Source organism: Ailuropoda melanoleuca, chromosome 12, assembly GCF_002007445.2.
Source record: "Ailuropoda melanoleuca isolate Jingjing chromosome 12, ASM200744v2, whole genome shotgun sequence".
Taxonomy (NCBI): Eukaryota; Metazoa; Chordata; class Mammalia; order Carnivora; family Ursidae; genus Ailuropoda; species Ailuropoda melanoleuca.
The window spans coordinates 61,925,250-61,942,619 of NC_048229.1; the positions used below are offsets into that span (position 1 = coordinate 61,925,250).

At 39.5% G+C, this 17,370-nt stretch overlaps 1 long non-coding RNA gene across 19 annotated transcripts in view; it reads right to left on the minus strand.

The window, feature by feature from the left end:
• Nucleotides 1–17,370, minus strand: part of LOC105237265 — a 493,381-nt gene that overhangs the window by 25,438 nt on the left and 450,573 nt on the right. For 16 of the 19 annotated variants that reach the window (XR_004618904.1, XR_004618910.1, XR_004618911.1 and 13 more), the window contains one exon: nt 780–873. The exons of 2 other annotated variants lie outside the window; for them this stretch is intronic. This is a non-coding gene — a long non-coding RNA (uncharacterized LOC105237265). Of the gene's footprint in view, nt 1–229; nt 296–779; nt 874–17,370 lie in introns of all 19 variants that reach the window. One more of the 19 variants, XR_004618900.1, reaches the window with a different exon arrangement.

The window sequence follows — 17,370 nt, forward strand, 5'->3', positions numbered from 1 at the left end:
TCTCTGATCCTTGGTGTCCCCATATGCAAAGGAATAGCAATGATGTCGTGATGGTGACAGTAAGGGCAATGATAGTGACATAAGGACACCTACCTTACAAACTTGTTAGGAAGATTGGATGAGCTATTAACAGTTGCCAGTTTAAACTTGCAAGTCCCCCATACTCTTTTTATTTATGATTGGGGGAACTGAAACTCATGTTGGGGACAAGTGGCTCAAGGTTACTCACAAAGACTGTGTCCACGAACGTAAAATTGAGACACTGCCAATGGAATGACTTCCTGCACAAGTCACCCTGTGATATAAGATAGTTTGCTTAGGGTATTAGGCATGAAAGAGTTATTCCACCTTCAATTCCTATTGTGGGGGAACACCCATGGTTTTAATGTGATGGATAGACCTCCCTCTACAAAAGAACAGTATGTAAACTTGTAATTAATCTCATTATAAAGCTCCTTTGGGGGTTTATCAAAAAGCCCCATAGTTTTTTGGGTAACTCAAGAAATTGATGCAACAGTTTTAAACAACCCAAACTTGACCAAGGAGATACCCAAAGAGGTGCTGTAGATTTCCTTAGGAGCCAAAGGCCGTAAAATTGGACTCTAGAGCTATGCTGTCCAGAACAATAAACACATATTTATGTTTAAATTCAATTGCTAATTTAAACTAAGAAAAATTAAAAATTCAGTTTCTCAATCATTCTAGATACATTTCATATACTCAGTAGCCACATGTGGCTACACTATTGGAGACTGTAAGCTATAGAACATTTCCATCACCTGAGAAGGTTCTGTTGCAGAGCACTGCTCCAGACTGATGCCATTTCAGTGCTGTTATCCACAAGACTCCAAGACTGTATCCCCTCACAGTTTTCTAAATTTTGGGAGAAAGAATTGGCCAGGTTTACATAGTATCTACATTTGGAAATAATCAACTATGATCAAGGTGGACAGCATCCTTTCAAACAGTCCTGGCTTAGCTGGCCTCCTTGACTGGGGGTCCCAGAAAAGGGGTATGCCTCCCAGAGCTTTCCCGTTCAATCCTCATGAACCTCGCTGCAACCTGGGATGATGGAGAATCTAGAAAGCAGAGAAAATTTCCGCCTGAGACATAAGAATGAGTGAGTGATTCAGGGTTACAGCCCACTTCCTATGTTTTGTTACACTCATGAAGCCTTCTTTCACATTCCTTTTTTTAAAATCTATTAGGAAAGGCATTTATTTTCTCATTGTTCATTTTGGACAGCATTCTTGAAACATCCTAATAAATATAAACTTCTTAAATCCCCCTGGGCATGTTAATAGCAGCAAAAGATAAAACACAACTTTTATGTCTCTTCATCTCAGGGTATAAGCCAACATATCTGGGGCTGTGTATGCTAAAGGATGATTTTTCTAAACAATCTCCTGAATGCATTTTTTTTTTTTTAGGATGCCAGTTCAGAGGAGGGACAGAGAAGCCAGAAGAGGTTTCATTTAGGAGCTTTTGTCCCTTCTATGAAAAGCATCTAAGCTAATGACAAAGAAACTAAACACACAAAGCTAATTATTAGAGTGATTTTTTTAATTAACCTGGCCAGCTAATGTAATCCCTGGAACAATTTTTTTTTCATCCCTAGGAAATTTATCTTTAGGACAAAATCAGCATTGTACTCACTGGATCTGCATTGACCGAGCATCATCAAATCCTTGTACCAAGGGGATGTGTTTGTGCATCTACGTCAGTAAGTGGGCTGATGGGTTTGGTTTCCATCATTTTCTAAGTGTTCTCACACAATACTCAGGTCTTGTCTCTCGGCATCTAAACTGTACGCATGCTCTCTGACCAGAAACTGCCATGCCTCGCCTGTCCACACAGCCAGTGGCATTCTGAGGATGCAGGTGCCCTTGAAGGCAGTTCTCGGCCTTGACTGAACATTAGAATTGTCAGAGGAGATTTACAAAGACCCATTCCCCTGTACTACAGACCAGTTAAATCAGAATGTGGAAGGCTGGGACCAGCATCAGTACCTTTTAAAGCTCTGTAGGTGACAGCGAAGATTCATAGCAAGTTAGTGGACAGCATGAGTACCACCTGGAATCTTTTAGAAATGGAGGCTCTCTGACCTTCCCACCTCAAACCTCCTGAACAAGAATGCATTCTAATAAGATCTCCCAGGTGACTCATGTATATTGATGATTGAAAAGCACAGCTCAACCAGTGGCTTTCAAGTTTGAGCAGGCATCACAAGCACCTGGAGAGTCTGTTAAAATGCAGTGCTGGGCCTCACCCCTGGCATTCCTGGTTCATAAGGTCTAGGGTAAGGCTTTGCAGTTCTAACAACGATGTAATGCTGGGGGTCCCAGTTCCTACTGACGCCATGCAGGACGCACAGTTTCAGAGACACCCTGTTCTCTAAAGCATACTTAACCCTCTTCCCTAGTTCATTTATTCTGCCAAGAATCTTTGGAAGCACAGGGGATTCTGCAGTGAACAAAGAGATAATCTTGGAACTTAATAAATAAGCTAACTAATTATGGAAACAAGTAACATAAGTTTTTATGGAAAAAAAATTGTATACCGAGTGATTAGATCCAGGGTGACCAGAAGATGCCATTTTAGGTTAAGTGGTAAGGTAAGGACTCACATGTGAGTAAGTCCTGATGGATAAAGGTTTTAAAAGCACAATCCAGAACAGGAGAAAATGGGTTCTAGGCAGAAGGAAAAAGAACTTTAAGTGCCCTGACGCAAGGTGGGTTTAATGCACTCCAAGACCAAGGAATCAAGGTTTTCTTCTTCATCTCCCAGATCCACAACCTTCCTGCTGAATTATTTGGGGAATGTTACCTTTTTTCCCATGGCCTATTCACTCATCAAGCTTCCCTTGTAGCATTCTTTGGAAGATTAAAACTTCAGTGTGAACAGAGCATGAACTAAGTTCTTAATGAAGTTACACTTGCTTACTGGCACCAGGTCTCCAAGGAGAAAAGAAAACACAACTTTCCAACAACAGTGGGTGGGCCATCCATCGTTACTGAACCTTGTAATAGGAGACATGAAGGAGGAGAAGATTTTACTGCCATTGGGAAACCCCCACCCACACAGGATGGAAAATGGCAGGGAGAAATAATGAAGACGTAAAGAGCAGAAATGGCTGCAGAGGTTATCATGGGCTTGGAGTGATATCAACAGGAAGGTGACAGAGGCAGTTCCTGACTTTGCTCCCCTGCCCAAGAACTGAAAAAATTCTAGAATGTGAAGGTGAGGCTGAAGCACTGCTATCAAAACAGTCACATAGACAGAAGGGTCAAAGAAGCAGGTACATATTACCCCACCCCAGGCTGGCAGAACACCACATGGGGAGGTCTCCTCTAAGCCTATAGCCCTCCAGTGTGAAGAGAGAGCCCATGATGGGCATCGAGCTCCCCCAGCATTGTGGGGCACTTTTTGGGAGTTTCCACTCCGGTCTCCCCTCAAGGAGATCATGGGGGAATCTGCAGGGCTTGCAACAACCAGCATTCAGATCTTGGCCAACTGAGTCCTTACCTGCAGGCCCAGGTAGAAGTCCCAAAGAGCAGCCTTGCTCATTGGCACAGCCAAGACAGTGGACACAGGTTGACCAGGGAATGAGGCAGGGTACAGGTCGGCCTGAGTTGGGACCTCAGATGAAGAGCCTTGCTGGACCCTCAGTCTGGTCTCCTTGCCCCAACAAGGCCACTAATTCATAGCCCAGACCAACACTGAGTGTAGTTCCTTGCCCTGCCCAACCAGTAAGCCTGTTCTGATACCTGGAAAATGTCTTGGCATAGCAGCACTCAGCCCAGTCAGTAGCTCTGCCCACCTATGGAGACAAACTAGTGAGCCCATCTGGCCAGAGAGTTTGATGCACTGGTCTGTCTGATAAGACTTTTATTTGGGGAGCTAAGCAGCCTTGGGACCTGTTCTGTGGCTCCCTACGTCTCCCTGTGCAGGGAAGCTAATGCAGCCCTGATTACAATGGTACTTGAACAGAGGACATGACTAGCAGCTTTGTATTTGTGGAGCCTAGACTGTGGCCATCCATCCAGGCAGCTGAATATACAGGTCTGTCTAATTTGATTCCCCCCCAAAAGCGACCTTACTGGCTACAGCCTGACCAGGAGTACATAACTAAGGGAGTATATAGACCAGGCCAAGCTGAACACAGCCTCCAGACTGACATGACCAGGAACACTAACCAGAACTCTCTGGAATCTCTATTGTCCATCTTGCAACTCCAATTACAGCACATAAGTAGAGAATTTGGTACATAGTTCTGCCTCGTTTAACTTCCAAACAAGAACCTTTCCAACATGGTGCCTGTGCGAGGCCATACCTCAGCAGAAAAACTAAGAAAGTGCCCCCTGCTCAAGGATGTTATAAACTGATACATGCAGAAAATCAAGTCAAGTGGTCTGGTAAAGTCTGGAAGAGGAGACTATTTACTCAAATGTGCAGATACAAACGTAAGGAACTAAGGATCACAAAAAAAATGTAAATATAACATCACCAGGGGAAACTAATAGAGCTCCAATAAAGGACACTAAAGAAATGGAAGAGCTATGAACTGTCAAAGAATTCAGAATAATCCTCTTTAAGAAGTTTAGAGAACTACAAGTACACAGAAGAAAACTAAATTAGGAAAACAATGCATGAAAAAACATCAAATAAACTTAAGAATTTAATAGAGAGCTTCAACAGCAGACTTGACCATCCCAAATAAATTATCCAGTAAGAAGAGCAAAAAGAATGAAAAAGAGTGAATAAAGTGTACAGGGCTAATAGGGCATAATCAAAAGGAAAAAATACCCTCATAATAGAAATTCCAGGAGAGAAAGAGACAAAGTATATTTAAACTATAATGGCTACAAAATGCCCAAATTTTAGGAGAGAATGGACATCCAGATCCATGAGGCCTAAAAATCTGAAATAGGTTGAACACAAATAGGGATACACCAAGTTGCATTCTAATTAAACCGCCAAAAGTCAAAGACCAAGAAAGAATTTTGGAAGCAGTAAGAGAAAAAAACTTGCGTAAAGGAAACCCCCATAAGACTATTCATGGATTTCTCAACAGAAACTTTCAGACTAAGAGAGAATGGGATAATAGTTTCTTCTTTTCAATATTTTGGATGTATCAACCAAGAATTCTATACCCAGCAAAACAATTATTCAAAAATGAAGGAGAGAGAACTTTCTAAGCAAAGGCTGAGAGAGTTCATCACCACTAGACACCCCTTACAGGAAATGTTAAAGGGAATTTTTTAGTCAAGAAAAAAAGATGCCAGTTTACATCATAAAAACATAAGGTAGTATAAAACTCACTGGTAATGGTGATGCAGAATTCACTTACAACTAGCTTAAAAATTTGAAAAACAAATGTAATAAAAAAGTACAATAATCTTTTGGATTATTTTGGATATAAGATATAAAAATATGTAGACTGTAACATCAATAACCTACAAGTGCAGAGGAGGGGAATGCAAGTGTAAAATATAGGAGTGCTCTCAAAGTTAAAATTAGAATTGGGGCACCTGGGTGGCTCAGTCAGTTGAAGGTTTGCCTTGGGCTCAGGTCATGCTCCCAGGGTCCTGGGATCAAGCCCCACCTCAGGGTCCCTGCTCGGTGGGGAGCCTGCTTCTCCTGCTCCCTCTGCTATCCCCCTGCTTGTGCTCACTCTCTCCCTGTCAAATAAACAAATAAAATCTTTAAAAAATTTAAATTAGAAGTGATAATTCATGTAAGCCTCAAAGTAACCCCAAGAAAAAAACCTGGAGTAATTATACAAAAGAATTTGATAAGTCAAAGCATACTGATACCAAAAGGCATCAAACACACAAAAGAGAGTAGGATAAGAAGGAGGGAACAATGGATCTACAAAAAAGAAAACTATTAACAAAATGGCAATACTAAGGCCTTACCTATTAGTAATTAAATATAAATGAATTAAATTCTCCAATCAAAAGACACAGAATGGCTAAATAGAAAAGAAAAATCAAGATTTAACAATATTCTGACTACAAAGATTCACTGTAGCTTTAAAACCACACAGGTTGGGGCGCCTGGGCGGCTCAGTCGTTAAGTGTCTGCCTTCGGCTCAGGGCATGACCCCAGAGNAACAATATTCTGACTACAAAGATTCACTGTAGCTTTAAAACCACACAGGTTGGGGCGCCTGGGCGGCTCAGTGGTTAAGTGTCTGCCTTCGGCTCAGGGCATGACCCCAGTGTTCTGGGATCGAGCCCCACATCAGGCTCCTTTGCTGGGAGCCTGCTTCTTCCTCTCCCACTCCCCCTGCTTGTGTTCCCTCTCTCGCTGGCTGTCTCTCTGTCAAAAATCTTTTNTGGGAGCCTGCCTCTTCCTCTCCCACTCCCCCTGCTTGTGTTCCCTCTCTCGCTGGCTGTCTCTCTGTCAAAAATCTTTTAAAAATTTTTAAAAAACCACACAGGCTGAGTGAAGGGATGGAAAAATATTTCAGGCAGAAGCTAATTTTTTAAAAAGCTGGGGGTTGATATAAGTCTATCAGACAAAATAGATGCTCTTCTACCAGTTTTAGAGAAGGTCATTCTATAATAAAGGCATCAATCCTACAAGAAGACATAACAATTGTAATATTTATGTACCCTACATTGCAGCACCTCAATATGTAAAGCAAAAGCAGAACTAAACATTACAAAGCAATACAAAAATGGTTAATATCCTACTCTCAATAATGGTTAGATCATTCAGAGAATCAATCTGAACACTATAGACGAAATGGACCAATATATGTATACATAGCACTCTCTTTGACAACAGTAGAATACACATTCTTCTCCAGTACACATAGAACATCTTCTAAGATAGATTGTTAGGCAATAAAATAAGTCTTAGCAACCTCAAGAAGATAGAAATTATGCTGAGTATCTTTCTGATCAAAATGGTATGCACATTAGAAAGTAATAACAGAACTGGACAATTTCCATGTATTCGTAAATTTAACAGTACTTCTCCTGAATGACCAGTGGATCAAAGAAAACAAGCACAACATACCAAAACTTAAGGGATGCAACAAAATAAGTTCTAAAAATTTCCTAAAAGTAAATAACCACATTAATAAAAACATCAAATAAACTAGCTGACTCTATGACTCAAGGAAGTAGAAAAAGGAAAAAAAAATAAAGATCAAAGCAGAAATAAATGAATTAGGAAAGGAAAAGATTAACAAAACTAAGAGTTGGTTCTTTGAAAAGGTAAATAAAATTCACAAACCTTTAGCTACATGAAGGATAAAAGGAGACTGTACAAAGGATCATAAAAGGCTATTTATGAACAACTATATGCCAACACACTGGACAAACTACAAGAAATAAATTATTAGAAGCATAACCTATAAAGACTTAATCAGGAAAAAAAAGAAAACAGAAAATATGAACAGACCAGTTATCAAAGAGATTGAATTAGCAACAACCAAATATCTCCCAACAGCAACAAAGCCTAGGACCAGATGGCTTTATGGATAAATTTTACCTAATAATTCAATGATTTCAAGAGCTAAGATCAAGAAAGAATAAGAGTTATTCTGATCTCACTTGCTCCATTGGCCACACCAAACCTACAAATACATACAGAACAGCTTTTTTTATTATTATTATGTTAGTCACCATACAGTACATCCCTAGGTTTTGATGTAAAGTTCCATGATCCATTACTTGCATATAACACCCAGTGAACCGTGCAATATAAAGAACCAATCAGAGCTGAAGAATACAATAAACAAAATGAAATATAAGCTAAAGGGGATTAGATTAGCTACAGAAGAACGGATTAGCTATCTGGAATATGGTAGTGGAGATCACTCAAACTGAACAACAAAAAGAAAAAATTTAATGTAATCAGGATAGTTTAAGGGACTTCTGGAACAACATTGAGCATACTAACATTCATATTATAGGAATACTGGAAGCAGAATAGACTAAGAAAGGGAAAAAAATTTTATTTGAAGAAATAACAGCTGAAAATTTCTCTAACCTGGGGAAGGAAATGGACATTCAGGTCCAGAAAGCACAGAGAGCCCCAAAGAGGTCCACACCAAGACATAATAATTAAAAGGTCAAATTTCGAAAATAAAGAGAGAATCTTAAAATCAGCAAGAAGAAAGCAACTAGTCACATTTTCCCTGGGAACTCCCCAAAGACTATCAGCTGATCTCTCAGCAGAAATTTGTAGGCCAAAAGGGAGCAGCACAATAGATTCAAAGGGGTGACAGGAAAAATCCTACAACCAAGAATGTTTTACCCAGCAAGGTTATCCTTCAGAATTGAAGGAAAAAGAAGTTGTTTCCCAGATGAACAAAAGTAAAGGCGCTCATCACCACTAATGCAGCCTTAAAAGAAGTCCATTTAGCATTTCTTTTACGTCCAAAAGAAAAGGTCACAAGTAGAAGGAAATTATGAAAGAAAAAAGTCACTGGTAAAAGCAAACCTACAATAAAGGCAGTAGATCAGCCATCTGTCAAGCAAGTATGCAGGTTAAAATACAAAAGTAGGGGCGCCTGGGTGGCGCAGTCCTTAAGCGTCTGCCTTCGGCTCAGGGCGTGATCCCGGCGTTCCGGAATTGAGCCCCACCTCAGGCTCCTCTGCTGGAAGCCTGCTTCTTCCTATCCCACTCCCCCTGCTTGTGTTCCTTCTCACTGGCTGTTTGTCTCTGTCAAATAAAAAAAAAATACAAAAGTAGTAAAATCAACCTTATTTGCAATAATTAAGGGACACACAAAATAAAAATATAAAATAGGTTAAAAATATATCAAATTATATATCAAAAATATAAACCATGGGGATAAAGAGTAAAAATACTGTGCTTTTAGAATGTATTTTAATTTAAGTACCATTAACTTAAAATAGACTGCTACATGCATAGGGTGTTCTAAATGAACCTGATGGTAACCACAAACCAAAAACCTGTAATATGCACCAAAATCCATACATAACACTAAGTCATCAAATCAAAACAGAAGAGAGCAGAGAATTACCAAAGCAACCAGAAAACAATTTACAAAATGGCTATAATTTCATACCCATCAATAATTACTTAAAACATAATGGACTAAATGTTCCAATTAAAAGACATACGGTGGCTGAGTCAATTACGAAAGGAAAGAGACCCATGTACAGGCTGCCCATAAGAGGATGAAAGACCTGTAGTCTGAAACCTTTAAGACATTGGTAAAAGAAATTGAGGATGATACAAATAGATGGAAAGATACACAGTGCTCAATAATCAAAGAATTTATACTATTAAAATGTTCATACTACCAAACGCAATCTTAAGTAAAACAAATTTGGAGATATTATGATCCCTATTTCAAACTATATTACAAATATACACTAATCAGAACAGTATAACACTTGCATAAAAACAGATACATAGATGAATGGGAAAAAATATAGAGCCCAAAATAAACCCATATTTATATAGTCAGTTAATCTATGACAAAGGTGCAAGAGTACACAATGGGGAAAAGACAGTTTTTTCAATAAACGGTGCTGGGAAAACGGGACAGCTCCATGCACACAAATGAAACTGGACCACTTTCTTATACCATACACACCAAAAAACTCAAAATGGATTAAAGACCTAAATTGAATACCTGAAACCCTACAACTCCTATAAGAAAACATAAGCAATAAACTCGTGGACATCAGCCTTAGCATTCTGTTTTGGATCCTTCTCCTCAGGTAAGGGCAACAAAAGAAAACAAATGGAACTACATTAAACTCAACAGCTGTTGCACAGCTAAGGAGATCACTAATAAAGCAAAAAGGCCACCAACCGAACGGGAGAAGATATTTGCAAATGATATACCCAATAAGAAGTTAATATCCCAGATACAGAGAGAACGTATACAATTCAATACACACAAAAAGCAACCCAATAAAAAAAGTGGCAGAGGTCCTGAATAGACCTTTTTCCAGAGAATACATGCAGATGGCCACTTGAAAAGATGTTCCACATTACTAATCACTNGCCCAGATACAGAGAGAACGTATACAACTCAATACACACAAAAAGCAACCCAATAAAAAAAAGTGGCAGAGGACCTGAATAGACCTTTTTCCAGAGAATACATGCAGATGGCCACTTGAAAAGATGTTCCACATTACTAATCACTAGGGAATTTCAAATCAAAACCACCATGAGATGTCACTTTACACCAGTCAGAATAGCTAGTATCAAAAAGACAAGAAAGAACAAGTTCTGGTGAGGATGTGGAGAAAAAGAAACCCTTATGCAGTCGGTGGGAATGTAAATTGGGGCAGCCACTGTGGAAAACAGTATGGAGGTTCTTCAAAAAATTAAAAATATAAATATTTTATGTTCCAGCAATTCCACTTCTGGGTTTTAAACCAAAGGAAATTAAAACATTAATTTGGAAAAGATATATGCACCTCTATGTTCATTGCAACATTATGTACAATTGCCAAGATTTGGCAGCAACCTAAGTGTCTACTGAATAAAGATGGGGTATATGCATATACACACACACAATGGACTATTAGCCATAAAAAAGAATGAAATTTTGTCATTTGCAACAACATGGATGGACCTAGAGGGTATTAGGCTAAGAGAAATAAGTCAGACAGCAAAAAACAAATACCATATAATTCCACTTACACATGGAATCTAAGAAATGAAAAAAAAATGAACAAAACAGAAACAAAGAATAAGCTGGTGGTTGCCAGTGGGGAGGGCAAAAGGGAGGAGCGATATACATAAAAGGAATCAAGAGGTACAAACTTCCAATTATAAATAAGTCACGGGAATGTAAAGCACAGCCTAGGGACGTTAATAAAATTGTAATTACTTTGTATGTGGACAGATGGTAGCTAGACTTAGTGAGGTGGTCATTTCATAATGTATATAAATGTAGAACCACTGTGTCATACACCCAAAACTAATGTCTTATGTCCACTATACAAGTTTAAATGAATGCCAAACTTCCTACTTTTCAAAAAAATCTAATAGGAGGGAACCCTCCCAAACTCATTTTACATATCAAAGACAGTAAAGGTACTACAAAAAAACTGCAGGCCAATATCCCTTATGAATATAGATGAAAAAATCTCAATAAAATACTAGCAGAGTGAATTCAGTAGCACATAATAGGATCCTTTACCATGATCAAGTGGGATTTATCTCTGGGAGGCAAGAATGGTTCACATATGCACTTAAGTAATTGTGATATACCATATTAACACAATGAAACATAAAAACCATCCTATCACCTTAATAGATGCAGAAAAAGCATTTGACAGGATACAACATTCTTTCATAAAAACTCTCAACATATTAGGTATAGAAGGAACGTAATGCAACATAATAAAGGCCATAAATGGCGAGCCCACGGTTAACATCATACTCAGTCATGAAAGGTTAAAAACTTTTTCTTAAAGATCAGGAATAAGACAAGGTGTCCACTCCCACCATCCCTAGTCAACACTGCACTGGCTATGACTTCCACCACTATCAGGCAAGTAGAGGAAATTAAAGGCATTGACATTGGAAACAAAGAGGTAAAACTGCAGATCACATTATATATATTCATATTCCTAAAGACGTCACCTAAATACTGTTAGATCTAATCAAGGAATTCAGTTAAGTTTGCAGGATACAAAATTAACATACAAAAATCAGTAGTGTTTCCATATACTAACAACATCAATCTAAAAAATAAAGGAAATATTTATAATAGTATCAAAAACCATAAAATACTATGGAAGTGAAAGAGCTCTACACTGAAAACTACAAGACATTAATGTAAGAAATTGAAGACAACACAAATAGAAAGCTATTGTGCATTCATGGATTGGAAAAATATATATTGTTAAAATGTCCTCCCTACCCAATGCCATCCCTGTCAATGTTGTATTGAGATCTTATACAGAGGTAGAAAAAACAGTCCTAAAATATATGGAGCCACAAAGGACAATGACTAGTAAAAGCAATCCTGAAAAAGAACAAAGTGGGAGGTATCACACTTTGATTTTAAGCTGTATTATCAATCTATATAATCACAACAGTATGGTACTTGAACAAAAACAGACACATAGAACAATGGAACAGAATTCAAAACCCAGAAATAAACCCATGTATATATGGTTAACTACTATTGACGAGTGAGCCAGGAATACTCAATGGAGAAAAGATAGTTATTTCAATAAATGGTTCTGGGGAACTTGGCTATTCACTTGTAGAAAGAAACTAGACCTCCATCTTCTACCACTTACAAAAAATAACTTCTAATGGGTTAAAGACTTAAATATAAGGCCTGAAGCCATAATACTCCTGGAGGATAAAAGGAAAAAACTCCTTGAGATGGGTCTTAACAATGATTTTCTTGGATATTTAAAAATACACAAGTTGGACCATATCAAACTTAAAACTTCTGCAGAGCAAAACAATCAACAATATGAAAAGATAACTTCGAGAATGGGAAAGAGTATTTGCAAATTATGCATCTGATAAGGAGTTAATACCCAAAATAAAGAATTCCTACAAATCAACAGCAAAAAAGCAAAAACAACCAAAAAGAACCCCAACCCAATTTAAAAATGGGTGAAGGACCTAAAGAGATATTTTTCCGAAGAAAATATTCAGATGGCCAAGAGTTACATGCAAAGGTGCTCAATCCCACAAGGGAATCATTAGGGAAATGTGCATTAAAGCACGAGGACATATCACCTCACACCTGTTAGAATGGCTACCATCAAAAAGATGAGATAACAATGCTGGCAAGGCTATGGAGAAAGGGGAACAATTTTGCACTGTTGGTGGGAATGTAAATAGGTACAGTCACAATGGACCCCAGTATGGACGTTCTTCAAAAAATTAAAAATAGAACTACTGTATGACCCAGCAATCCCACTTCTGGGTATATATCCAAAGGAAGTAAAAATACTTAATCAAAGATCTATCTATCTCCCCATGCTCATTGCAGCTATACAATAGCCAAGACGGGGAAAATATCTAAATGTCCATTGATGATGAGTGGATAAATATGTACACTATTCACTATTAAAAAGTAAGGAAATCCTGCTATTTGCAACAACATGGATGGCACTTGAGGGTATCATGCCAAGTGAAATAAGTCAGAGAAAGAAAACTCCACATGATCTCACATATGGAATCTTACAGTTCATAGAACAAGAGATCCGATTCGTGGCTAGCAAAAAGGAGGGGGCGGGAACAGGATGCAGGTGGTTAAAATGTGCAAACTGCCATTGATAAGATGGGGAGGGATTGTAACATGGTTACTACAGTTAACACTGCTGTAGGTTATCTTTCAAGTTGCTGGGAGTATATCCTAAAAGTTCTCCTCCCAAGGAAAAAAAACTTTTTTATGCATCTGTATGAGGTGATGTTAACTAAACTTATTGTGGTAATTATTTCACAATATATGGAAGTCAAGTCCTTATGCTGTACACACTAAACATACGCGGTGTGGTATACCAGTTACATCTCAATAAAACTGGAAAAAGAATTGTGAGATGCATGACTGGGAGATGCTCTAAGTCTGAAGCAATCCAGGAAGGCAACCTGGAAGAGTTCCCGGTAGACGTTAAAGGAGGATTAGGAGTAAGAGGGTCCATATGTATATAAAGGGACCATATAATGTTATCAATTTTGTTTTTATGTTTTGTTTTGAAGAGTTAGAAGCATTAAATCTGACGATGATGATACCAGACAAACTTTAAACCCCTTGTCTTGGAGTTTATATGCTTCACCAATTCTATAAAAGACTTTCACTTCTCATTTCCCTCCTTAACTTCCCTTCTAGAAAGCACAGGGCCAAAATTAATACCCACTTAGAGAAAACATATTTGCGTTAAGTTTTATATGTAATGATTTGCCTCTTTTTTTTTTATCCACAGCCTTAATATTGTAATGACAGCATTTTAAAAAATTATCCAAAGTGGAAAATTAATGACCTTAGGTTCAACCAGGTCTAGATTTGAAAGTCCCAGCACTTTCTAGCTTTGAGAGAATAATTAAGTCCTAAGGTTACTGACCACCCATTTCTTCACATAAAATAGAATTTTTAAAAAAATGTCTTTTTTGAATTTGTTGTATCACACTAGGAAAAACAGTACATGAAGTAAAGGGGGTTAGCTCCTGGTCTATGCTCCATAAATGCTGGTTCCCTTCCCGCCTACATTATGTGAGCTGCTACACTCTTCCACCCTGGTCTGAACAACACAGATCCTGTCCAATGTATGACTGGGAAATATTCCCACATGCTCAGGCCTAACTGATGTTCCACCTTCTGCTCCCTTCCATCCCGAACCCTAGCTAAATGCTGCATAAATGATCCCCAACCCACACACATTTTCCCCCTAACTTTCCCCTAGGTAAATAACAGATGCCATTGTCTTCTATTAGGCTCATTAGAGATGTTTAATCATCCGAGCCTCTATGGTTGCACGACCATAAACAAGATAGCCTTACCCAAGTGTGGGGGATGCCAGAGCTCTTTCTTTGTGAGTCCTAAAATTGATGAGGGAGTTGGCAGTGCCTGAGCCCCACAGCCTCCTGTCAGGGGAATCCCCCTTCCTGATTTGGATGTTCTTTGTGACTTATATATGCAATGTCAAAGAATATTTCATAACCCTACTTCCTTTCCTTTTACTCCCTATGATCCCAAAAGGGGTACGGTTGGTCAACAGCTGTTCCTAAGTGAGTAATGAAAAAAGATGCATTTAGAGTGTTCCTTTCACAGCCTAAGACACAGCAGGCAGCCATGAAGCTGGGATGACGCCGGGAACCTGGACACATTAGCTCAATGTATAGGAATGAGGGTTATTTCAATACAATTCCATGAGGATTCCTGAGTATGCAAAATCCACCACCTCCCATGCCCAAGCTCCAGCTCCCAGGCTGACCAAGTTGACGACCTAGGTAGAAGCCAGTGCCCATCCAGGTGACTCAGTGACAAGCGTATAGACACCAAATCAACACCTGGCACCGCTCTGAAAACCTTCAATAGTGTAAAGATTTTGAAGCATCTGTACCTGGCTTTTATGGTGTCCACTTCTGAGCATCGTTCATGGATTGAATTTCTGGAGCTGGGTCTGTTTCAGGGTCATGTCTACAGATTCCTGGTGCACCCAGAAGTTAACAGTCCTGTCTAGCCACGGTGGGTGCCAGGTATAATTTCACGTTCCTGTGTCCTAATGCAGCAGACGCTTTGGGTGCCCTGACCTCCCTCTGACTTGAGCCGCGGCTGTGGTTGAAAGCTCGAGTCACCTGAGAGCTCCCCGTCTTCATTCACGCACAAGGCAGAGGGTCTCGGCTGATGGGTAAGAAGAGCTCAGCCCAGCCCTAGCATCCTGTAGCGATGTGGTTCATACTCTCCCTCTCTTCGTCTGTCTCTCCCTCTCCTTTCTTTCCTTTCTTCCCCCCCACCCCCTGTGTGAATATAAAAATATAGACGCAGACAGCCAGGGAACAGAACGTGGATTCATGAATAAGCAGCATGGTAGGTTTTACGTGAGAGAGAGTTAGAAACATAGGATCTCAGAGCTCATCCTAGACCTACTGGCTCATATTCTACAATTTAATGAAGATCTTCAGATTATTCAAATGAATACTACGATCCGAGAAGCACTGGTCTAGATTATTTTACGCATAGGAAAAATGACCCAAAGAGGCTCACCACCCCTCTGGCTGCTCACCCTTCATTTCAGATATTGATGGCAGCTCTAATACGAACTGGAGTAGACCAGAGTCTTCTTTAAATAAAAGGGGAAAACTGCCTCATGCTATTCCTGTGTTATCTTTCATTGTCAAATATCAAGAATCATTCAATTAATTAACTTGGAAAACAAAGTTACTTGAAATTACTGGATGCAGGTTCATTCTGGTGCTTAAACACCAGCAGTGCCAGAAAGAATAATTTCCTGAGAGTTTCCTATTGCCACACAAAGGAAGTCATTCTTGGGGGGAAAAAATAACAGTCCTAATATAATCACTTTTCATTTGCGCTCATGCAGGAAGTTGCCAAATGTTTGCACTCAAAAAGTTGCATTCTTGCCATAATTAAAATATATGAAGTCTGTTCCACTAGCCACATTATGACACTGGTGCAGGCGTTGACAATTTCCCAGCAAAAGCCCCCCCCCAACCCCCCGTGTCATGAATAGGTCTGAGGCCGCTGAAGCTGGAATAAGTATGCATCTAGACCAAGTCCTTTACTTTACAGAACACACACATATGTGCACAAGCAGGTCTGGTGTGCACACAGACGCTTCAAGATATTGTCCAAGCTGGAATTCTATTACAAACTCCTCGGCTCTGACCACAAGGCTCTTCTGATGTCTTTTGAAAAATATATAAGTCTTTCTTTGATCAAAAGACTGGAAGCTGAGAAATAGTTCCACTCTAGTCCTATTTACCTGCCTCCGTCCTATTCGATCTATCTGCCTACCTACCTATCTAATCAGTGACTGTTTAAAACCAAAAAATGTGGGGGTGCCTGGCTGCCTCAGTTAGTTACGCATCTGCCTTTGGCTCAGATCATGATCTCGGGGTCCTGGGATCACGTCCCGCTTCTGGCTCCCTGCTCAGCAGAGATCCTGCTTCTCCTTCTCCCCCTACCCCCCCACAGCTCGTCCTTTTTCTCTCAAATAAATAAACAACAACAAAAAAAAATTTGCGCAAATGCAGATACACTCAACAAGGGACTTATCTGTTACTATGATCTTACATGTAAATTCTGTAAATGCTAGTTAATGTTTGGCTCTGCACATCACAGCACTAGGGATTATTCCTTCCTTTGAGTTTTGGCTGGCTTTGCTTCTCTGGGTCACCTGAAATCATATTTTAAGACAACTGGGCATAATTCAGTAGCTTTTCCCTGTAAATGGGCACTATTTCTGAATCCTGAGTGGTTTCTGGTTCATGCATTGCCCAGTTTGACCATCACAACCCCATCAGGTGGGCAAATCCAACACCTTTTATTTCATTTTACAGAAAAATGAAAATTGCGGGCTCAGAGAAAAAGAGGCTTACTGCCCATGTGGGCACACTCTCAGTGCCTACTGAGAAGCCCCCAACTGAATGATTCCATGGCTGCGAAAATGTAGGACCCTAAGAAGCACATCAAGCCCTTGTCTTTTAACCCCATGTTCCAGGTCATTCCAGACTGGCCTTATTGAAGAAATGAGGTTGTGTGTGTATACAAATGGGCCAGAAAGGCAGATCATCAGTAAATGGTGTTTCTTGTGCTCTACCATGCATGGAACACGACTGTGTATACTGCTTAACTTTATTTTCTTGGCTGTGGGTTTCTCTCTTGCCTTTTAAACACACACACACACACACACACACACACACAGA